The 22,604-nt window shown below is 43.5% G+C and overlaps 1 protein-coding gene across 6 annotated transcripts in view; it reads right to left on the bottom strand.

Moving 5' to 3' along the window:
* The window catches only part of LOC117607239 (uncharacterized), a 174,488-nt gene that overhangs the window by 58,761 nt on the left and 93,123 nt on the right, over positions 1-22,604 (bottom strand). For 5 of the 6 annotated variants that reach the window (XM_034330687.2, XM_034330685.2, XM_034330690.2 and 2 more), the window contains one exon: positions 1,051-1,164. The exons of the other annotated variant lie outside the window; for it this stretch is intronic. The gene's annotated coding sequence lies outside the window, so the exon portion shown is untranslated. The remainder of the gene's footprint in view (positions 1-1,050; positions 1,165-22,604) is intronic. 6 annotated transcript variants of the gene reach the window in all.

Below are 22,604 nucleotides of genomic sequence, written 5' to 3'. Positions count from 1 at the left end.
CGCGTGTAAAATTACTGTAAATCGACGAGCCGACTATTACCGTAAACAGGCTATCCTATATGGGAATATTTCACCCTCCAAGAGGGGAGACATCTTAGCGATTTTCACTTGAAAAAAAGGGAAGTTCACTCTTCGTTGTGTAACACGATTTAAGAAGCTGCGAGATCCTGCGAGAGAGTATCGAGTAGAAGGTGAAAATTTATTTACACAAGCTGAAGCAGAAATTTCACGTAATAAAATCGGCCAGCATCAAGGTGATTGCTCGTTTCGAAGTATCTCTTCTCTGGATGCAACGATGCTCCTCTCTCACCTCGGACCGTCGAAGAGAATTTACGAACTCGATGCGAAGGAGAAACGAGCAAAATCGGCGCCTTCGCTAAATCGTTCGTACTGTATAATAAAACGCTTTTACAAGGAAATAAATTTATAACGAAAATTACGGTAATTGAAAGGCACGACGGTGGAGCGGATCGATGGCGATCGAAAGAGAGAAAGAGATGTAGATGGTCCGGGAACGATTTGTGGCCCCCGAAGGAACGGAACGGAACGAGCCACGTTGTAATTTCAAGCAAAGCCACGTGGAACGGTTGCGCTTGCGTTTCCCTTGCTAGCCGATATCAAGTACGAAACGTTCCGTTCTCCCGATTAAACTCCCATCTCCTCCTGCTTCCCTCCACTAATTCATACGCTGCCTGTGATATTCATGAATCTGAAATTCCGAACGTTTCGAATATTTAGTGCGACCGCGACCCCTTTCCTATCGGCCGAATCTCGTCTCCCTAATATTCCTCGTTCCGACAGAAATCGAAGTTTCTATGTTCGATCGAACTTTAATTCTGTTATCTTAATTTCCAGCGGAAAGGCAGGATCGTCCGTTGATCAGGGGATGTAATAACACAACCGTGTGTTCTGAAACGATTTTCATCTTTGTCTGGTGTCAAAGGTGCGAGGAAGGAATATTTGCTGTAAAGCCAGCGCGTAAAACGACGCATATGGAAACGGGTGATGCATAAAAGACAAACATAAAAGTCGGTGAAAAGAGGATCCTACCTGGTGTGGCTGCAGGGTGTCAGGGATGGGCCGTGGTGCTATTAGCCAGCCGTGCTTACGGGGCGCATAAGCGCAACCTCCACCTCCGAGCTACTCCGGCTTTGTCTCTGCATCCTGAAAAAGCGAGAAATAAGCGAAATGAGTTTTACGCCGTCGAGAATGTCGAAGTCGCGTAACCGGCCTCGCATTCGTTCTTCCGAGAATATTACGAAATTTGAATCACGTTTTATGAGACTTTAAAATGTACGAGATAATAAAATGAGATGTAACAACAAACATTTTCGCAACGAGCATTAATTTCCCCGCGACAGAATACATATTTAAATTATCCGCTAGCCTACAGAATTACAAACAGCGAACTAATTCTAAACCCAAGGGAGAATCCTTTGCATTTCGAACATCGTCAAATACAATGACGAGTCAATATTTATTAAATGCGCTGGATGCAGTGTCCATTGGGTCCACGAAGAGTTAAATTATTAATATTCTTTCTGGTATCGAGGATTTTCTATCGGATGTAAATACTCGAGGTTCGCTTTGAAATTCACGGCGGTCGAGCAGAGCTTTTTTATATTACGATGTCGCTTCTGCACACGGGCTGGGAAGTTTGATATTGAAAAAGCAAAAAAAAAAAAAACGAAGAGAAAGAAAAAAGAAAAATGAACGCAGTTGGGTGAGCATTGATGGACGAGAGAGTTGCGCCCAGCCCACGGGGCTCGGGGCGCATCGGTATTCGAGCGGCGTTCTGCGATTCAACGTCGATATGCGTTTTACTCTCGTCCGGCCTTGGTTACGTGCAGGAAGCAAGGAAAAACGAGCACAAATACATGGCCAGTGACGTCAATTTCGGTAGCCAACGTAGCGTAAAGGATCGAACAGAATCTTCGGAAATAGTTCCAATAGCTGTATAACATTTTTACCAATTTTCTGTGCCGAGGAGCAAACACGAAACTCGCGATCTTTTATCAACTCTTCAGTTACTCGAACCTAATCTTGGATCTTTGAAAAATAAAATCTGGATTAAACATTAACGTGTGTTCAATATCGATTCGTATTTACAGGCCGACGTAACGAATCGCTGAGTAACGCGCGAATTAACTCGGCCTCTATCGCGTGAAATATTTCCATCAGCCCTCCAACGGCGATATTTTCCATCGGTGAAACGTGATTAATCACCGATAACAATTAACGCTTTATTCGAGAACGCAAGTCAGCAAGCGCGGTGTTACACGAGTTCGTGTTTGCGCACGAGGCCATGTAACGGGCGGAAAAAGGGTGAGTTTGTTTGCCGCATCGGGAAAAAGTTTATATTGGATTTCATATTTAATGCATCGGCGAAGCCTGTTTCCCAGATAAATTATTTATGTCCGAACGTTTTGTCTTCGTCCGACAATGAGGGGCGAATCCGCATCAACGCAGGCAACGACGCAGAGAAAGAGAGAAGAAGAGGGTGAGAAAGGGAAAGGGACGAAACGGAGCAAGGGATGATTGTCGAAAGGTTGCGATAAGCCCTGAACCGAATAAAAACCGTCAATCTTCGGGGATGAAGATTTTCATCTTGTCGACTTGATGGGTCATCACTGTGGAAGAATGACGTTAAATGGCACGGAACGTCGACCCTTTTATCGCCAACTAACCTCGGAATTTTGCGAATTGAATACTTGAAAAATATTTGGAATATTAGATTATGATTTCCTTGATTGTAATTAGAATAATTGGATTCTTTCATTCTGACGGTGTCAGGTCGAAAGAGTTAAGTACCAAACTATTAAGGAAACTAACCCTTCTTTTTTCCCAGAAAATGAGTCACCTAAAGATCTAACGAGCGGACATTCGACGTAATAAAATCTACACTCAAGCTGACGCAGATGCTCGTCGACGATGAATATACGAGCGACGATGACGTAAAATGTTCCAGGAGTTCGAAACTTTTCGAGATGTTAACTTACCGTGTACGGGCTCGCTGATATCGCCCTTAAAGCCGAACTTTCAAGTATCAAGAACATGAGAGAATAGAGAAATTCATAGTGGATGAAGGTCGTAAAAATTTCGAGAATACGTCGGTGAGAAGGTTTTAATCGTTTCACTGAAAAGGACTTCGACAAGATTCGCGAAGGGTTAATAGTTTCGTAACTGTCATCCGTTTTTACCCTGCAATTTTCCGGCGGGAAATTAATCGTTTCTCTCTGTTAAAAATGACAACCATGAAAGGGGAATCGAGAGAATCGTCTCGATGTTGAATACGTTTTTAAGGTTTCACGGTGGCTCGGTGAGTCCCGTGATCGATGTCTTCTTCTCTAAAGAATTTGATATTCTTTGAAAATGCTGGAAATTACCTGGCACTGAATTTAATTTACTTCTTAATATCCTCGATCTATACTGTAAGATTATTAATAAGAAATCGCATAATTTTGATTAACTTGATACTTGGATTATTGAAATTAAATTACTAAAATTCTTAATTTTTTCCAAATTTCTATGAATATACTAAACATATTTCCTAACGATCAGACTTTCCCAGACCAAATTACAAGCTATCGAAGAATGATTTATAACTGTTCCATAAATAACTGTAAATCTTCATTTCCAATTCGGAACGGTGTCTCGCATAGACGGCGAGCGTATACCCCGAGCGTTCGACAAACTTTCTACTATTCATCTTCGTCCGTGAAACTTTTGTCACGCCAGGCTGAAATACGCTTCGATCCGCGTCCCGACGCAACCGATCGCCAGGAATCGTGCTCGGCATCGCGGTAACACGTGTTCCCGGAAACTACGAACGTGATCTAAACTCTCCGATAGGAATCAGCTGGCTACATGTGTTTATATTTTCTTGCCTCTCGAAAGTATCAAAAAAATTGCAATTTTTCACTTCCACATATACCTGGAATTATTATCAGAGTTTCGCGTTGAACGTTCATGTAACCATGGCTTGCCAGTAACTGTTAGTTAAGGTCGATTACTAAGTAGTCCCGGACATTCCAAGCAGCTCGAGGCCGGACGATAAACGGCCGCAACTACTTTCTCCCCGTGTCCGACCTGCTTGTTGCTGATTACGGTCTAGCAACGAGTAACCAAGCAGGATTATTACCACAGCGTAATCTTCATTGTCTTTACGCGAAGAATTATTTGAACGGCCCCTTGTGGCCGGTAAACGCTTGGCCGAAGCACGTTTCGTGGTCGACGAGGGAGGAAGAAAGAAAAAAATGAAAGTTTCTACGGTCGTTGAAAGGAGCAATGCAAATAAACTCAGGGTGGGATGTGTAATAACAACACCGGTAACACTGACCTAGAATATAAGTTAGATTTGCATTTATGTACCGCGCGAGGGTCAGTTTCCAGCGAGTTGTTTGTAAACTCTCTACAATGTAAACGAACGTGTTAACGATTGTTTAAGGTCTGATACCGGAAAGAAGCGTTGCAACGGAGGCGAGAAAAATAGGAAGATGGAAGGATGAAAGAAGGAGGAAATAGGTCAGGGGGCAGAGGTCAGGCGCAGAAAAGAAAACGGTCATGGCTGCCTTTAGCCCTCCTTTCGATCGATCAGCACGAGCATTCGTTCTCCCTTTCGTCTTTCCTTTCGCGCTCGATTTATCATTCGAGATTCGCAGAGCCGCGGCAGAACGTACGCCGAAATGGTTATCGTCGATCACGAAAACGTATTACGGATTCGGCTAATCGGTGCTTCGGATCGATGAATCGGCACGCGAAACATCGAACGATAAACGGGAAACGGAAGGATTTTATTCGTGGCACGATTTTTCATCGAATATACTTCATCCTCCGTTCTGACTCTCTATTATAGTAATTTAAAAGGAATTTTCTGGTAAATGGACAGAGAATAAATGTGACGCTGACTTTTTGTTAATCCACTTGCAGCAGAAATGAATATATACGTTCTCTTTCATTATCGTGGAAACAGATACACAGAGAATATCGTGTTATCAGGATACTAATACTGTTCAAAATTGATCCAGAAATTCTAGATGATATTAATAAAATATAACACTATCAAATATAAAATTTTGTGTTTGAATTTCTACTAAAAAAAAAAAGAAACGAGTTCACGCGCAGTCTATTGGCAAGTTTCGTCGTTCCGTTCCGTTGGACGATTCAACGGAAGTTGGCCAATTGAATTTCGCTCGGGAAGGCCAGAATCGCGTTTGCCCCGCGAATACCAGCCTCGACTTGCAAGAAGATCGTCGCGGTGAATGTAAATTGTAAATTGTAAGATGACGATGGCGTGTATCCGGTGGAAAGGAAGCTTTAGTCGTTGGTCCGTGCTGTCGCTTTCGGCTGCGACCAATTAACGCCGTGCCATCGACGAACTCTCGAGCGACGCGCGGGTTCGTTATCGTCGAGTTAAGTCCGCGCAAAGACCTCGTTTTCAGCGAGACCAAGAGCGAGATGAACGATGCCAAGTGGCCGAGTGAAACGGCACTCGCCGCTCGCGGCAATTAGCGAGAGGATTCAGACATTAAACAACCTAACGTCGGCACGATAATTAAACCATTTGTATCGTTAAGAAACTAGCAAAAATTTTATCCGTATCACTGAGTTCCACTTCGCTCTTAGATCAATTGTACAACGAGTGATCCAACTAAGATATCCATCAAATTTCAATTCTAAATCGAAACCAGCGACACTTCTGTCGTTGCACGGGACGTACAATAGCGTTCAATGATACCTCGAGCAACAACTTGTCGGTCGATCGAGAGTCTCGATAAATCGTCGCGACAGCCTTGAAAACTCCTCCGCTTCGTTTCCTCGTGCACAATTCAAAGCGACGCCGTTCCTCGTTCTATTTGCATACCTATTTCCTTCGTTGTATAATAGCGTTTCGTGATACGCCGTTATAATTCTCCGCGAGAAATCGACGAAATAAAGAATACCGTTCTAACGCGGCTTCTTCGCCCATCCTATTGGATCTTCCCGCTATCTCTACCTCGATCATTTTTATCGCAACTGTTATTTATAAGCGCCATTTTAGGGAACGCGAAAAATTGAAGTGACAAACGAGGGCGAATAGAGTTAAGAAAATGAAGACCTCCGTGTGTGACTGTGCTCAAAGGATCAGCAGAGCGGATTCACCTGGTACAATAAATAACGTGTAACATACCGTTAATAAAATGACTTTTAGTTGGACGCTCGTTCGACACCGGGATTTACCGAGGCCTTCTACGCGCCCGTTCCGATGATAATTTCCAGTATAATTTTGGAGCGTCGTTGAACAGGCATTGCGCGGCGGTTTCTGGCATGGATTGGCTCCGGCGCGGTCGCATCGACCAGCATTTTGATACATGGCTTGGCCAAATCGTATTCAACATTAACGTCGAACACCGTTCGACCGCGATACGCTCGCAACGTCCTCGCTCGCAGATGAACGCACGCGTCCCGTTAATTCCGCATTACGCGTGATTAGCGTCCGCGTACAAATCGACGATCCACGGGACCGTCGTTGCTAATTCGAGAAAAAATGTAATATATTTCCAAAGGGTTACGACCTCGTACAAAAGCAAAGCAGAACCATCGATCGCGTTTTATTTATCGACCACGTCCAGACGTTATATATCGAGGGTTAATTAAGCGTTGGAAATGACCGATTAAAGGGCCATCGCCCGCACGCGCCGGGCTTTGAAAAGCGCGCCATTGGCCCCCCGGGGAAAAACTCTGGCTCGCCTTTGTGAGACCACTATTAAACCATTGTAATCCAATTTCGTTTGCTTCGACGTTTGCGGGCTTTTCTACCTGCAAATATCGCGGCTTTGTCGCGGCTGCAGGAAACGTCGATTCCTCCCAGCGATCGGTTAATTGGTTCGAACCGAAGAAACGCCAGGTGTACCGTTTTTTTCGTTCGTTTAATCAAATTGTTAGCGAACGCTGCTTTTGTATTTTACGTTATATTATGAAAAGCAAAATTGTTAAATTTGGTGAATATTCGCGTTTGTTGAATTGAAGTAAACGAAGATAGTATAAAAATTTGAAAATGATAATTGAATATAAAAATCGAAAATAGGAGCGTAGGAAAAGGAGGATCAATCAAAGAAGAAACGAAGGCGAATTCACGAATCGGTTGATTGTCGTCACCCTTGCTACTTGAACCGCGTTCTGGTGCTCGCGTAAGCCATTACATATTACCTAACCACGTGGGTGTGTGTGTGCACGTGTAAGAGTCGAGAATAGAGCGGTGGGTGCGAGGTCGAATGACGTCAGGCATTCGACGTTCCATCAAGTTCGTGGGCACGCGACTCTATTCTTTCCCCGGGGCTTGTGCAACCACGAGAGGCGGTGAAACGAACGCTAGCCGTGGTAAATACAGTGCTGACGATGCGCGTTGTTACTTCTCCATTCAATGAATTTATTCCCGAACGATTCCTTAGAAATACAACCGAGTCCGATGCGGTTCCACGTGTAGGCGTTTAACCGTGAGAAACATTTTCCGTTTTGCTTCTGCATCCAGAAAATAACGTCAGCGATTTATCAAACCCTTTGATACAATGTTTCTTCGAGAGAATTGAAATTCCTGCGGGCGATAAGGTTCGAAGGAATTTTTAAAAATTTTTATTAAAATCAAAAATTCTTTTCACGAATTGAAATTGCGAGCTATTTTTCGATAATTGGAAAAAATATTGTAATGTAAATAGTGGTGATAAATGGGAGAATTTTTGAAATAATCGTGAATTCTCACGGTCTCGAAATAAAATATGTGTTTATTTAAGAAAAGCCAGGAGCAATGAAATCGAATCGCGCGAGCTAGTTTGTTAGCGAACGATCATCATAAATCGTGGGCAAAGAAGCATGGCGATCGCCATGAACGCTGCTTTCGAACACCACCGTACATCCATGGATTCAGTCTCATTAATCATCGGCCATTGAAGGCTCGTTCGTTCGTCCGGTATTTTACAATCGAAAAATCACGGCACGTCGAAGTTTAAAATAATCGATGCTCGGTCATCGAAGCGAGTAATACAGTTTTGCGATCAACCAGGCTCCGTACACGATCACTTTGCACTCGAAGCCTATCGAACGATGTTTCTCGAGCTCGTTTGCATGCGTAAGGACGTTCAGTTTTTTCCCCAATTAACGATTAACTGGTTTCTAAACGATTTACGAAGAACCTGCTACGATCTTGACGAACGATTGATTTTCTTAATGCTTTGACGCAAATTAAATTAAATTCTCTTATCACTTTGACGCAAATTAATTTTGATATTATCGAACAATTTATATGGAAATATGATACGCCAATTAAACTCCTTTTGTTCCTTATCGTTTTATCATTTCCCATTGGATAAAGGCGAACATTAACACCTTGTAATAATTTTGCGGCGCGTACCATGGAAGCTGACAACAATAAATCAAGCAATAGCGTAATTTTCGATAATAAAAGGAGCGTAAAATTGCGAAAGTCGTAAATCCAATGAAATATGTGGTCGTCAAAGCGTTGAGTGCTTTATTACACGCATTCATTTATAGCGTGACACTAAAGTGCTAACAGATACACGTATCGATGCGTTTAAAAATCAACTAACCAATTGTACAAAAATTGTAGGGAATATTGTTTCCCAGTCACAAAGAAGTTGGAAATAAATTCCGAGAGGGACGATAAGATAGACATCGATTCACCGACAGACGTAGCGTCTATTCGATGGAAGTCGAATATAATAAGCGTCAAACCGTCGATATTCCCGTTCTCGAGACATTCACATTGCAAGAAGGTTCTTTCACCAAGACCCATGCCACGAAATCGATCGGCTCCGGCTTTAATGGCGCTTCTCCGCGGCGTGCAACGCGGAAAATCACGACGGTGAAAGCCGGAAAAAGTTGCTAGAAATCCTTCGACGTGGCAGAAAAAGGGAACGTTGCGTTGATCGAGTCATCGCGTACCACTGGACGGTCAGGGTAATTTCATTTCTTCGGGACGCTTCCACTCGCGTCCATGAATCGGCTATCGATCAACGAACTCGATTGGCCGAAGAAAAATCGTTAGACTCGGCAGAGATCATCGCGTCTCTCGCATCGAAGTCTCCGCACGTTCGTCGTTTCGGTGGTTACTTTTAACGAAATACGATTGAAAGTCGGAACCGAATTGAAATCGAAGTTATAGATTCCAGGGAAACAGGAATTCGATATTGAAGAGACGTCGACAATCTTGGGGAACGATGTAGCGTAAGGAAAGAAAAGGAAATTTTCTGAGAAGTTAATCGATGAAACATCAATCCACGCGTCAAAGAAGATGGGAGAAACGAGACGGAGAAAAGGAAGATGTTTTCTGTGTCTAAGTATCTGGCAGAGCCAGAGGATAATCCGCGACTGGATCCGCGAGTAAACGACCTGCCGTATAAAGAGCCGGGTTTCAGCCACCCACGTTGACTCGTTGACTCTTGTTCCGCGTGGATTATGCTTTTTACCTTCGATCCCACGGACGACAATGCGTTTCTCAGCGAACGGTGACGGTGGCCTGGAAATTCACGAGCCTCGTTCTTACGCTGTCACCGCGAGAAGAAATCGACGATGGAGCATGCTTTCCCATCTATAAACAGCTCACTCCGTTTCCCTTGGATAAATTTCTTAAACTGCTATTCGAACTGCATCGTACCTTTTTTTTTTATAATACTCGAGGTACAGTTGATTTAATTTAGAGAATTTATTCGTCTTTTCTATCGTATCGAAGAACGACGCAACGAAAGTAACTGTAATCGAAAGTTCAATCTACGAAATTCGTCCCTCCGTGAAGCATCAAAGGAAACTTCAAGCAATGTCGTTCGATCGTATTGACTCGTCTTCCAAAGAAAACCTTCCTCGCAACGCAGAACGAGAAACTGCGTTGGAAAGGAGAATATAACGACAGAAATAATTTTCCGAGCTGGCGCTCGCTCGAATGAGCGTGAACCAAGTTTCCATTCGACGCCGACAATGTAAATATTCTCTTCCATGTGGTCTACCACGAAAAAAACAACGGGAAATGAATTTCAATCGCGCAAAATATTGTTGGTGAATTTGAATTGTTGTTGGAAAAAGAATTTTCTAATCTCTAAGAAGAGTAGATCATTTTTTCGATTGAGCAAGAGAAAGATAGAATTAACGATCGATTAGATAACGAGCTGGCTGGATTAAAGGTTAAAGAGATGACGATTCGATTAAGCGTGATCTTGCGGACATGGATCGGATCGAGTCGGTACCGATCGTGGAAAAATCGTGTTCGTGATGGTGGATCGGAACGATCCACGATCATCGATAAACTGGATCGTTTAACGCGATCAGGCTTGGGATGCACCAGGCTCGGAATGCAACCGAAGGATTGCAGAAATCGCCGGTGCACCGTTTGTTTTCCCGCTCGGACCGACCAACCCTGTTGGACAAGAACGAAAACACTTCGCGGAAGCGTGATTTATGTGAGAGTTTTTGCGCGTCGACGGTTCTGCGCGCCACTCGGACCTCGCTGATTATCCTTGACTAATGTTGCACGCATTAAAAGATGAACGAAGATAGAGTGCCCGATGAATGTATCTTCCGTTTCGGTCCATTAGTCACCAAAATCGCTTCGTTGAAGCTTCGACCTCTGCTTCCTGTGCTTTCAGTCGTTTGATTACGCATCGTTCAATTTTGCGTGACAGGGCAAAAAGTACAGGAAAAATTTTCTTAAATTATTATTCGATTTGTATCACAACAGAAATTGCTGTTTAATTCTTGAGGTAAAAACAGAAGAACGTCGTTACGTGTCAAAAAGCGAGAACGATGAAAGAGAAAAATTCGAGGGGGTTGAAAGAGCGGCGTCAACGTAAAATGTTTGCAATCAATGAACGGCCGCCGGAAAAGTTGGCGAACAAGCAGGGTGGAGGAGGAAACGTCGAACGCGTACAAAGCGGCACGAAAATTTTACGCGGTCCTCGATAACACTGCTAGCCATCGTACGTTTTGCTCGGCCGTTTTTTTTTATTTTTTTCCCTAGTTTCCTTTGCCTGTTTCGCGTACCTCGCGGTACCATCGCGTTTTAACGTCGAAACAGCCACGAACGTTTATTTTTTTTCCCCGCTATCCAACCACCGCGCCGATTTTATCGAGCCTGTATGCTCTCCCTAGGGGAAAAATGACTTTCGCTCATTTTAGTAATTGCGATCGACCGTGAAAGGGTTGCCACGTATCGAACCCGACCGTCCAACCAAAAGGACATACTAAAGTTGTTACTTGGGGTGTTCCTATTTCACTTCGTAATTTTTAGTCTAAATCAAGGTGTTAACTTTACAAAATTTATGTAACACCGTTCCTTCGGGGTGGAAATAAATTCTGTTAAATATAAAAGATTCATCGTGAATTTCTAGGGAAGCACTTGTACCAAACAACGAGCAATGAATCATTCAATAAACGGATAACCGTGAAACACCAGTTTCCTATTCAGTTTCCAATTCGGATGCTCGAGGCGTTCGTGTCCCGCATCGGAGCGGAATATCGAATTTCGATTAAGGAATCGAGTTGTTCGATCCGGAAAATACAGGCTGTTAGACAATTTTCGGTGATCGTCCTCGTTCACCGTTGCTCCTGTAAACTCGTATCAAACTCTATCCCCGCGTCAAATCGTCAAAACATTTATCGGCTAGGCTCGCGTAGCATTCTACCCTCCTTCTCTATCCTGGCCAAGTTTCACCTAAGAAAGTTGGTAACGCCGACAAGGTGGCAAGTTTAATACCAACCATAAACGTATTATCGTGCCGTGGTTCAGAGCCGCACGGCTATCGCGGTAATAACGGCAACTTGTTCGCAGATAAATTATACCGTTACATCTAAAGCGCTATGGAATTTATGCGAATACTTAAGTTACCCTGATTTCTACCATCTCTGATCAATTTGTACTCCATTAACGCGACGGTGCATATTTTCATTTTAATTTTCTAATATTTCATATTCGCAAGGCTATTAATGGAAAGTTAACTGAAAAATAGAATCGCCGTCAGCAAAGAATTAAAATTCCCATCGATAATTCCAGCTATTTAATTTTAGAATCTAAAAGCGTTTCATCGTACAAACAAGAGGTCAATTATTTATAAAGTTCCACTCCGTTCTGCGGAACTTTGGAAAGGTTGAGAAGAAAGGAAGAATTCTCTGTTTCTGGTGCACTAGCCCCGTTCGTATATTTTAAGAACGACACAGTAAAAATACAACAAAAGACGCGTACGAGAATCGAGAAAAGTTTCTTTGACGCGGTTGGCTTCGTCGAATGGAATCAGAATCCGCGACGATATTTTCTCACCGATGACCCTCGAGCCTCGTTATCGAGCCACGAAACGGTTTTTCTACGTTTCCCTATTTTTCTTTTTACCCCCGGCGTTAAAGCGGAAAATTCAGTCGGCGGAATAAGGAGGAGCGCGGCGGTTTCTCGTTAATAATCGCTACAACGGTGCAAACTGCGCAAACAGATAACGAAGAAAATAAACTGCGAGATACACGGCGGAATGGTACGGAAGAAGAAGAAGAAGAAGAAGAAGAAGATTGGATTGGTCGTGGTGCACCGGCAGTAGGTGTATTATAAGAACCGAGGGGAAATTCTAGGGATTCCTAACACGGGAATACTCTTCTTCTACCCGTTGAAAATCAGGAAATGCGCAGCCGGAACTCGTTAATTTTCATCCCTTCTGGAATTCGCTCGATTCTCTTTCTTGCATCGAAATAAAGTTTGGTAATTATAATGGAAGAGAAAGCACCGTCACCTTGAATAATCGGCACGCGAAACGATTTTATCATCGCGCGCACTCTCGATCGTTACTAGGTTAATTGAAAGCATATATTCTTCAAAATTCTCCTTTCTTAAAGATCTAAGATACACGTCAGACCTTAGAATTTTCGAATACCGTAACTTGATCTTCATGAATAATTCATTAAACGTATCGCGGTATGCATATATTTGTGCGTCTCATTCAACTGGAGGCAAAGTGTGCACGTGCTTGTACGATATGACGGAGCAAATTTTCTTCCTCTTTAATCGAGGCCAGCGGGTTTTAAAGCTTGTTCGAAAGTTTGTTAACACGATTTTAGTCTAATTTTATGATACACGGGTCGAGAAAGGCGGGCTCTGAAACGAAAATAGGAAAATACCACGGATTATAGCGAGAATTTTCTGCTCACACGAGTAGTATTTACTCGCGAAAATACGCTCTCCATTGAAATTGAACTTTAATCTAGCACGGAGAAAGACTGAAAAGAAGGTAAATAATTTTCCGAACTGATTTCTTGGGCGTTCAAGACACAAAAGCGATCGTCCAGCGAATCCCTGACGTCATCGGTTATTTGGGCGCCGCGAAACGGCGTCGGTTCGACGACTTGGCTCGCCTAAAAATATTTCCTCCCGAATCGTGTTTTCATCTTTCAGAAAAACTCGAGAATATTTAACTTCGACTATCTTATCAAGAAAATTTTCCTTCTATCGTACAATCAAACTACTTATCAATATCGAACCTTGACAATCGTATTTTGAATGATAAGATTCTATCTCCGTCCTGTTTGTTGTTTTGAAAAATATCAAGACGGAAATGGTTAGCGGATAAGAATCGATCAATCTGACCAGTGAACCGGAAGGGCAACCTGGATCTTGCGGTCGTCGAGCAGCTACTGTAACCAATTAAGCTACCCAGACCACTAACAAATTCTTCCTTCATAAGTCTTATATCTGAAATAGCTGCTGACGGGTCAGAAACAGAAATAGAAGCAATCTATTTTACAGCGATCATTCCTTTAGGATCTGTTGGACTTCTTAGATCTCCTTCGACTCCGAATACCCAAGTAAACGATCGATTTCTGATTTTCAATCAGAATTACCGATTTGTTGTCAGTCGAGGCAAAGCTAATAATCGAAAACGACTGCCGCCCACATTACAAATTCCACGAGAGCGGAACAGCCGTCCGGCGTTGCTTACGCGACGCGACGCAACGCAACGCGACGCGGTGCGTCGTTAGGCGCGTTTATCGAAGCGGAAAACCCGTCGATCAAACACGGTATCCTCGTGTGCGCTTTTGCGTGTATCCCATGCGAACGCTTGTTTCTATCCCGTGTACACGCGCGGATCGTACACGGGACGGTGAAAAGCTGGCTGCCAGGAGCGAATTCAAACTGCAACGCGTCACGCGGCCGGATAGCAGTAGGAAATGTTTGTCCGCCGATCTACAGATTGCGTGAGAGAGTTTATTGCGTAGCGTGGCGGAGAAGCAGAATCGATAACACGTTTGAACCGCGTTTATACTCGAGACTGATAATTGTTCCGGACACTAACCGCAGTTACCGATGTCTGAAAATGGTACGCGGATCTATTCCTATGTAAATCGACGACGAAAGTGTTGATCGATAAATAATTCATTTTGAAATTTCAAATTTCACGCCTGTATTCGCTACCTTTCATTATGTTACCTCGTACTGAAATTATCTTGGCTAAATCCGGATCCCTGTTTGCTCGATAAAAATCTGTTCCGAGCGGATCGCTGTTAAATTAGTCGGTTAAGTTCCTAGGTAATTTTATTCGGGCTATCGATCAGTAAGAGGCGGGGAGGGGATATCCGATATTTCGGCATCGAACACTATCGGCTTCCGGTTTATACGCGGAACGTGGAAAGCTGTAGCAGACAGTTTCGCCATGCTTGAAATTTATGGGTAACCTCGATCGTCACGATCTTCGAGATGGATATTTTCCAATATTAATAAACGTTCGCCAGCAAAGTGCTCAACGTAATACACCGCTTATTCTCCACATTATTAGTCGCGTCTACTACACGCGTGTGCACACAAACAGAAAAGAGCGTGCATTGTGTAACTAGACTGAAAGAAGGGAAGTTTCCGGGTAGCGTTTAAACACGCGGTCTGGCACGCTTCCTACGGTCATTTTCGACCGACTCGTTTCTCTTCCCGAAAAGTAGGCTCGAAGCTGATCAAAGGAATTCAGATCAATGATGAATTAACGACTGTGTGTACATTCAAAGTATCGTTAATTGCCTTCTAAATATTTGAGCTTTCGTAATATTCCGCGTTGGATTACCTTTGCACAGTCGTAAACTGTGCTAATAAACGTTGCTCGCGCAGAAATTACAATCGAAAGTTGCTTCAGGGTGTGAGAGTATCAAACGATGCTGTGCCTTCTCACGACTTAATTCGACACTGATTTACGAGGCTTAATAAAAGACCCTCGGCCTATATTACGATGTTTTTCTTCGCTGACCCGCAACCTTTCGTTCTCTTCTTTTGCCCCTTTTATTCGTCGACGAGGATACGCTTTTCCGGGCGGAAGCGAGGGTAGAAGGAAATCGGGAACGACGGGCTTATTAAAATACCGATCCGCGGAAACGGGGCTGGCCGCGGGCCAATTCTCGAAATAATGTCGATTTGTAGCGGCGACCAACAACCGTTCGCGTTCTTCTAATGACCAGCAACGATATTAACTGCGATCCGACTGCCGGGAAATCGAGTTTCCTTGTTATTCATCCGGACACCAAGCATCGCCATGCCGTTCCCCTTCAACCTGACACATGCCAAAATGCTAAACTTAGTTAACACGCTTCGAAACGCGTCCTTTCTGTCGCTAATCGTTACTTCGTGACCTTTTTAAACGACGCCGGTATGCTGGACAGATATTTTTGTCCGGACGAGTGGAGAATTGGAATTCAGATTGATTATTCACCTATCAATTATTTTAATCACTTACGTTCATTTTCTATACCGAAAATAGAGAGACATCTTGAAACTGTTATAATAATACCGCAATTCTGAAGACAGCGGAACCAGAAATCAGAAGCATCAGGCTTCGGATTTCCTCGGTTACGGATGTTCACCGCAAAACGAGCATCGTGGAACGAGAATCTCGCTCGTTATTTGATCGAATGTCGCGCTTGCCAAGACTGCAAGGTTAAACTTACCGGACACGATAAAGAAGCGACCTTAACCCCGTGCACCAGTGGCACGCTCGTTTTGGCACTGGTCGAGCATGGCAAAAACGACGCCGGACGCGATATAAAACGTGGTTTTGCATCGTCGAGAGGAGGGGAAATTTTATGCTCGACAATTTTCCGCATTATCTTCGCCGATTCGTTTTGCTTGTTGAACGCCGAACGTGACACACCGGTCTCCCCAACGATTCGTATGGGTCGGAGATTCTTTAATCTCGGCTAAGAGGTGAAATTGGTTCGAGTTATCCCTGGATCGGATTAAAGCGAGCGATAATCGGAGACAGAGAGAAAGAGGGTCCATTGATTGCATCGATAGGACGGACTGTTAACCACTCGAGGAATTTAGGTCATCCAAGAATTTCCATTCTTTTTCCCTAATGTTTTAGACTAACGAATTACAATTTGTTTAGACGATCGGTAAAGTGAAATTTCTGTAAATACTTTGTAGACTCTAGAAAATTCATCGAATAAGAGCATCTTATTGTTGTCTATGTTGAACGATAAGCGCAGACAGTTAACAATCGTCAGACGATAAATGGTAACAGTTGTTACGAATAAAATGTTCGTCGGATAGCGTACCGTTGTAATATGAATTTAACGACGAGCTGAAGGATTTGCAAGCGAAAAGCAGCGACGTGAAATGCACGGAGAGGTTCGTTAAACGAAAAATATCACGTGGAATTCAGTGGAACGTGGAGTCTCGAGGCGGAGGATAATTATTCGACGAGTAGACGCGGAGATACACAAGTTTTCATAAATTCCAGCGTCGGCGACGAGTCTCGTTCCTTCGATTCGGTCGATCGCTCGATATCGAGTTCCATAATGTATTCGCGTTCTGTCTTTCTCCCCGTCGGAATAGAATCTGGAATCTCCGCGATGTAAATGCTCCATTTGAACGTATTTCCTTCGTTCCTCTTCCTTTTCCCCTTTCCACCCCAATCCCGTCCGTCTGTCTTCTCTGGCTGCCCTGTTCTTTGCCCGTCGTTCCTCTTTTTTCCCCGCTTTTCTCATCGTTCCGGCTGTTTTCAACAGCGACGACCAGACGATCTCGTTTCAAGCGAAAGTACGACCAACCCTCGCATCGCTTCCGGCAGTTTATACGAGAATCGCTATGACTTACGAGCTTTTCGCCAACGTCGAGCTTTGGTTGTAAATAATTTTTCCTAGCATCGATTTTTCGGCCAGACCAAAGAACACGGAAAACTCGTTCGATTCTTGTGCGATTGAAACGAATAAATTTCATTCGACTGAGTTTAAATACCTGGAGAAGAATAAAATTTCCGTAAAAAGTCTCCAACAAAGCAATGGTAGCAACCCTTTGGAATTAAAACTCTTCCCTTTGATCGTAAGACGTGAATTATCTCCTCTCACGAGAGCTCGAAGCGACACGGGGCTTTTCAAAGTCTCGAGTGCCGTTCGCTCGGTTTTCGAGCAAGTCTCAAAGCAGGCAGGAACAATTGTCCTTGAGGCGAAGAACGCTCGTCGCGATTAAAAGGCGAGGGGGGAAAAAAAGGGATGGATGGTGTTCCGATCGAGAGTGGTTCGATCATCCTTGAACGACGATCGCCACAACGAACGATTAAGCGTGGAATTCGCTGAGCGGGCCCGCCCGTTCATCGCGTTAATTGCGATCCAGACGCGCTTTCCACTCGGCGATTTCAATTTGTTCGACACGGCTAACCGGCGTGCCAAATCGTATGGGGGAAATACTGAATCACCATAGGGGAATATATCTATACCATCAAAGTGGTGAGATATGGAATTAGACATTTTTCTGTCCGTCAGCTCGATACCAAGAATCCGTCCGGAAAGTCGGTACTTGTTAAACGAGATTACATTTATCAGTCTAATTACAGTCCTAATCCTTTACTTTCGATTGACATCGAATCACGAGCGATCTAGAAACGAAACACGAAATGGAGTATCGTGTTTTTCGTCGAACGTCTATCCATTTTTCGGAGTTTTCGGAGCAGAGTTCTTTTTTTCTTGGCTGTTTCAGCGTTTTGCTGCTGGCGTGTTCACAGAACGGAAGTTTATCGATTTAACTTTGAATGAAAGTTTCAGGAGATGTACAGATACAACATGAATTAAAATTAGAAAGTTCCTTTGTTTTCGATTGAGGAGACGAGATTTCGAAACGTCGCGTTTAGGGTGGAATATAATTTTCACCGAGTTATCGAACCTCTGATGGCGTTAGAAATTCTATTAATATCTATTATATCCTTTTTTAGCGCGGTAGTTTCATAACCAATTAATCAGTGAACTATAACGAATCTCATGCGATCAATCGTTTCCAATTAAACGAACGCTCCGATACAAATCCATTTATAGATGAAATTAGGTCATTCAGTGAGTTCAATTTTCTTTAGTCAGGGACGAATTTTGAAATGATCAAAAATTGAACCCTCGATCAACATCCCTTTCGTTAATTATAATTACATCGTGAACCGATCAAAAGGCCAATTAGAAAAAACGAAACGTGAAAAATTGCTCGTTAGTCGATCACGGTTACGATTAGCAAAGGAGGGGGTCATTTATTGGCTATTCATAAAATTCCGTAGAACGAGCAAAGGGCAGCTCGATGGTACCGGAAGCGGGATGAAAAGAGACGTGGCGAGGGGTACGCATCGAATTGACGTGCCAACGGTAATGGAATTGCTCCGGCAATGTCAGCCAACGATTTTCCACGCGATTCCACTTCTCTGTGATTCGCGTTCCCACCCTATAATACCCCATAATCCCTATCCAGCCGGGCCAGCGAAAAATATGAAATACCCAGCGAATTCGATCGCTGCTTTTTTATTCGTCGTCACTTTCGGCAAACGCGAACGCTATTTCGCTCGGTCGGCAACAAAAAGACAAGAGAAGGGTGGATGAAAAAAGAGAAACAGGCGTTAATCGATGTTCGGTCGAGAGAGAAATAGAGAGAGAAATGGGATCGAGCATGGGTAAAGCCAGACATCGCGATTCCCGGAATTTTAACGGCGTTTCGACGCTCGATTCTGACCCCCGCGAACCGGATGAATTTCATTCACCGACGTTACGCGTCGCTCGCGCGAAACATTCTGTTAACCGTGTTTAATGAACGACCCGAGACGAGCGTTGACGGCTTATTACGTCGTCAGCCGTGGACAGGTGTAATTTAACGCGGCCTCTCTGCAACGCCATTGATACGCGTCCCTGCGAAACTATTTTCTATCCTGACTTTACAGATTTATCTATGATTTCCATGAAATTCCAACGCTAATTCTTTTCCAACCGTTCTCTCTCTCTATCGAGGAGAATTCGATAGAAGAGATTAGCCGATCAATCGCTGACTCGGCACGACAAATAAGAACACACAGATACGTCGAAGACGGCTTTTATAAGCAGCTCGTTCAGCCTTCGAGAAGGTGGTAAGAGGGTTCTGTAAGATCGATGAAGCCACTTTGACGCCGACACGGATGACACGTCCTACACACGGGATATTGCAAATAGCCGTGTGCGCACTCTCGGCAGTCGACAAACTTTTACGAGCGACCCTCCCGGCCAGAGGAACTCTTTAGAAACGGCTGTATCCAGTTAATCGGCTACGTGTCTGGTATCCGCGTGGAAAATGAAGATCCTTGCTGATCCGATTTGTACTAGAACTTGTAACCGGCCAGTGAAAAGGAACGAGTATCCTACGAGGATCGAAGAAAGGAAAAACCACGCGATTGCTGTTTTCCATTCAATCCTGTACACGATAGGAAACATTTATAGTTTAATGAAGTTTGGACGGAATAATTGAAAAATAACTTCTTTTATTTCAACGACCGATGAAAGTTTATCTCGTTCGAATGTTTCAGCTGCATTTCTCGTTTCATTCGAAATCTGTAATTACAGACGTTTGCTCAGCGAAATTAACCGAACGCGTGAATTTCACGAATCTCGCGCACCGCCACGGACAAAAATGTTTGAACTAGAAAATGAAAACTCCATTTTCCACTCGATTATCCTAATCGTGAATTTTTCTTTATCTGTAGCATTACAGTGACGCTATAAATGTAATATTATCGAATAATTGAAGGGAGAAGTAATTAAAAGAGAATCGAATTCGAGCGATGCGTTTGATCGAGGGTCTGCAAATCAAAGCTGAATGCGCGGTGTATTAATTGCCGGTAAGGGAAGCACTTAATGATCCAAGAAGCGTCTATGTTCCCGTGCGTTTCGAAGCAAAGGTCGATGTTTGGCCCGATCTCAATTTCGGGAAATTTCAGTCGGTGCAAACAGGAAGCGTTTGTAAACGGGGCTGGTTCGTTCGTAAATGCAACGAAGGTCGAAGCTAATTGGTCCGGCAACCTTGCCGTGTTTGCAGTTTGCTTGGGTTTCTGGGACACCGACCATGATGGAAAACCGTACAGATCGAATTAAGCTGGAAATCGTATCTAACCATTACTCCAAGGCTCGCGCCAGCGATACTCCAGTCAATTTAACTTATTTATTGCTGGTTTCGTTCTCCTCCTGTATCTAGGATTTTCAAGCGGTCCAAAGCGAAAACTTTACTCGTGCAAAGTAAATTGCATTAATTCGAGATCAAATGAATCTCATAAAAAGTGTGTTATATAGTCAATTATCATAGCAAAAATTGTTATCCAAACAAAAATCATATTCTCTCAAACGTTCGAAACGTCGTCGAGACGACTTTCAGTGGAATAACTTGCACTTCAGTTTCGCAGACAAACTTGCACCCTCCAATTCCAGCAACGACATTCGACTTTTCGTCAGTTAGGGGAGAAGAAGGATCCTACGACAGGTTCATCCTTTCCAACTCGCGAAAGCTGACAGAGACCCCGTTTGTACCTCTCACCGACAGATTCCCGTACAACTTTTATTGCCTAGCAAATTTATGGGGTGTTTGCCTCGCCTCGGCAACTCGCGGCAAGTATAAATTCATTTCGCGCAGTCGAGATTTCTGTCGCACGCGATTTATCTTCTGTAACAACACGATGCATTTACGCTCCGGAAATTAATCGTCCAACGACGAACGATCGCTTTCTTTACGATTTAATTAGAAAAAGTCAATCACGGTATTTTCTTATTTTTCTCATTCCTTATCGATCAGTCGCAATATTTCAAACGAAAGTGTTCTGCCAGCCAAGAGGAACAACGCCAAAGATGAAGACGGCGAGTACAAAAACAAAAGTTGCTCGTAATTATTAACTGCAAACAGTCGGGCTCGTAAATTTTTAGCGCGGAGAAGCACGAGGCGTTCCACAGGTGGCGATACGCACACTATCGTAAATTTGACAAAATAAAACGTTCCGCGTCGATGCGATGCCGATGAAAAATCCTTTTTTTTCTGTTGTTTCTGCAGCCGCGATCGAATTATCGAGAAAATCAAACAGATTTGTTTTCCCGTGGAAACTCGTTTGAATTGATTTCGAACAAAACCGTAGGAAAATGTTTGTTTTCCTTTGAAAACGATTCTATTCAATTACGCTATTTCGATCCCGTCGCAATAGAAATATAAACGAACCTGAAAGATCCTTGAAAAAGTTTCTGTATACTTTGAAACCGGCCGTATATTTTGAATGGAGGCGAATCGTAAATATTCCGTGTGTAAATATCATCGATCGATGGACTGCGAATGGAACATCGATAATCTCGGCTGGCATTGAAATAAATGGGACGACGCGGGGCGACTCGACGCGAAGCGTCAGCTTTTCAAAGTTTGCGGCTGGAATTGGCCGTGGCCGGTGGCACGAGAGTAGCGGCTTAATGGAGCGCGCGATGAATATGGAATTCCCGATGAATTGGCTCGTCTCCAGAAGGCAGCTTGCCCTTCGATCGCCGCGTTCGTTGTTAATTAAACCGCTTTTAATTATCAGCCACCAGTATCCCGCGTTCGAAGCGTATCGCTTGCTTATCAATATTATAGACTACGATGCTGTTGACTCTTCCTTCTCTCGATAACGCATCGCGAAAAGAACAAGATCAAATTAATCGTGGCGATTCGATACACTTTGATTTTTATTATTATATCGTTCGAACGCGTTTTAATTATTCCACGTAAATTCACGTGAAATTAAATAATAAATATTGACAGTGAACAATAGAGAAAGGTAGAACGTAGCGATGGGAAAAAATGAAATTTCATCGACGGAACGATCGATAGGGTACATCGATAACGCGACGAAACGTGGAGAAGTTAAATTTTCCGGGTCGATCGGTTCACGATCGTGAACCCGTAGGTTCGCCTCTTAATTGACTTTCGTCCGAAAGCGAATTGCGGTCGCCGGCCAATGACGCAGCCTTACGCGATAAATTAATAAACGCGAACAGTTTTCCGGCCACCGCCTAGTGGAAAACGCGGTCTGCGTGCTAATGGAGTGCACCGGATCGTGCCGTGACCGATTTTCTGTTTGCTTCCCTCTCTTCTTCGTATTGCCGAACAATTTCGAAGGCAATAAACGCGTTAAGGGTAAATTGCTAATTTTGAAGATAATTCAAGAGAAATTTTATCCATTTCCAAGGAAACAAAATCGTAACTGGAAAACCTAGAAACGACACTTACGTAACTTGCGAGGGTAGTTATGATCGATCAAAGATTTTTATAGAAATCCCGTTTCGTTCTTCGCGGAGAACCCAACGAAGTCGTGGAAAATGGCTCG

This window comes from Osmia lignaria, chromosome 14 (assembly GCF_051020975.1).
Source record: "Osmia lignaria lignaria isolate PbOS001 chromosome 14, iyOsmLign1, whole genome shotgun sequence".
NCBI classification, from domain to species: Eukaryota; Metazoa; Arthropoda; class Insecta; order Hymenoptera; family Megachilidae; genus Osmia; species Osmia lignaria.
Note: the sequence above shows the minus strand (reverse complement) of the source record. Positions and strands in the feature narration are given on the sequence as shown.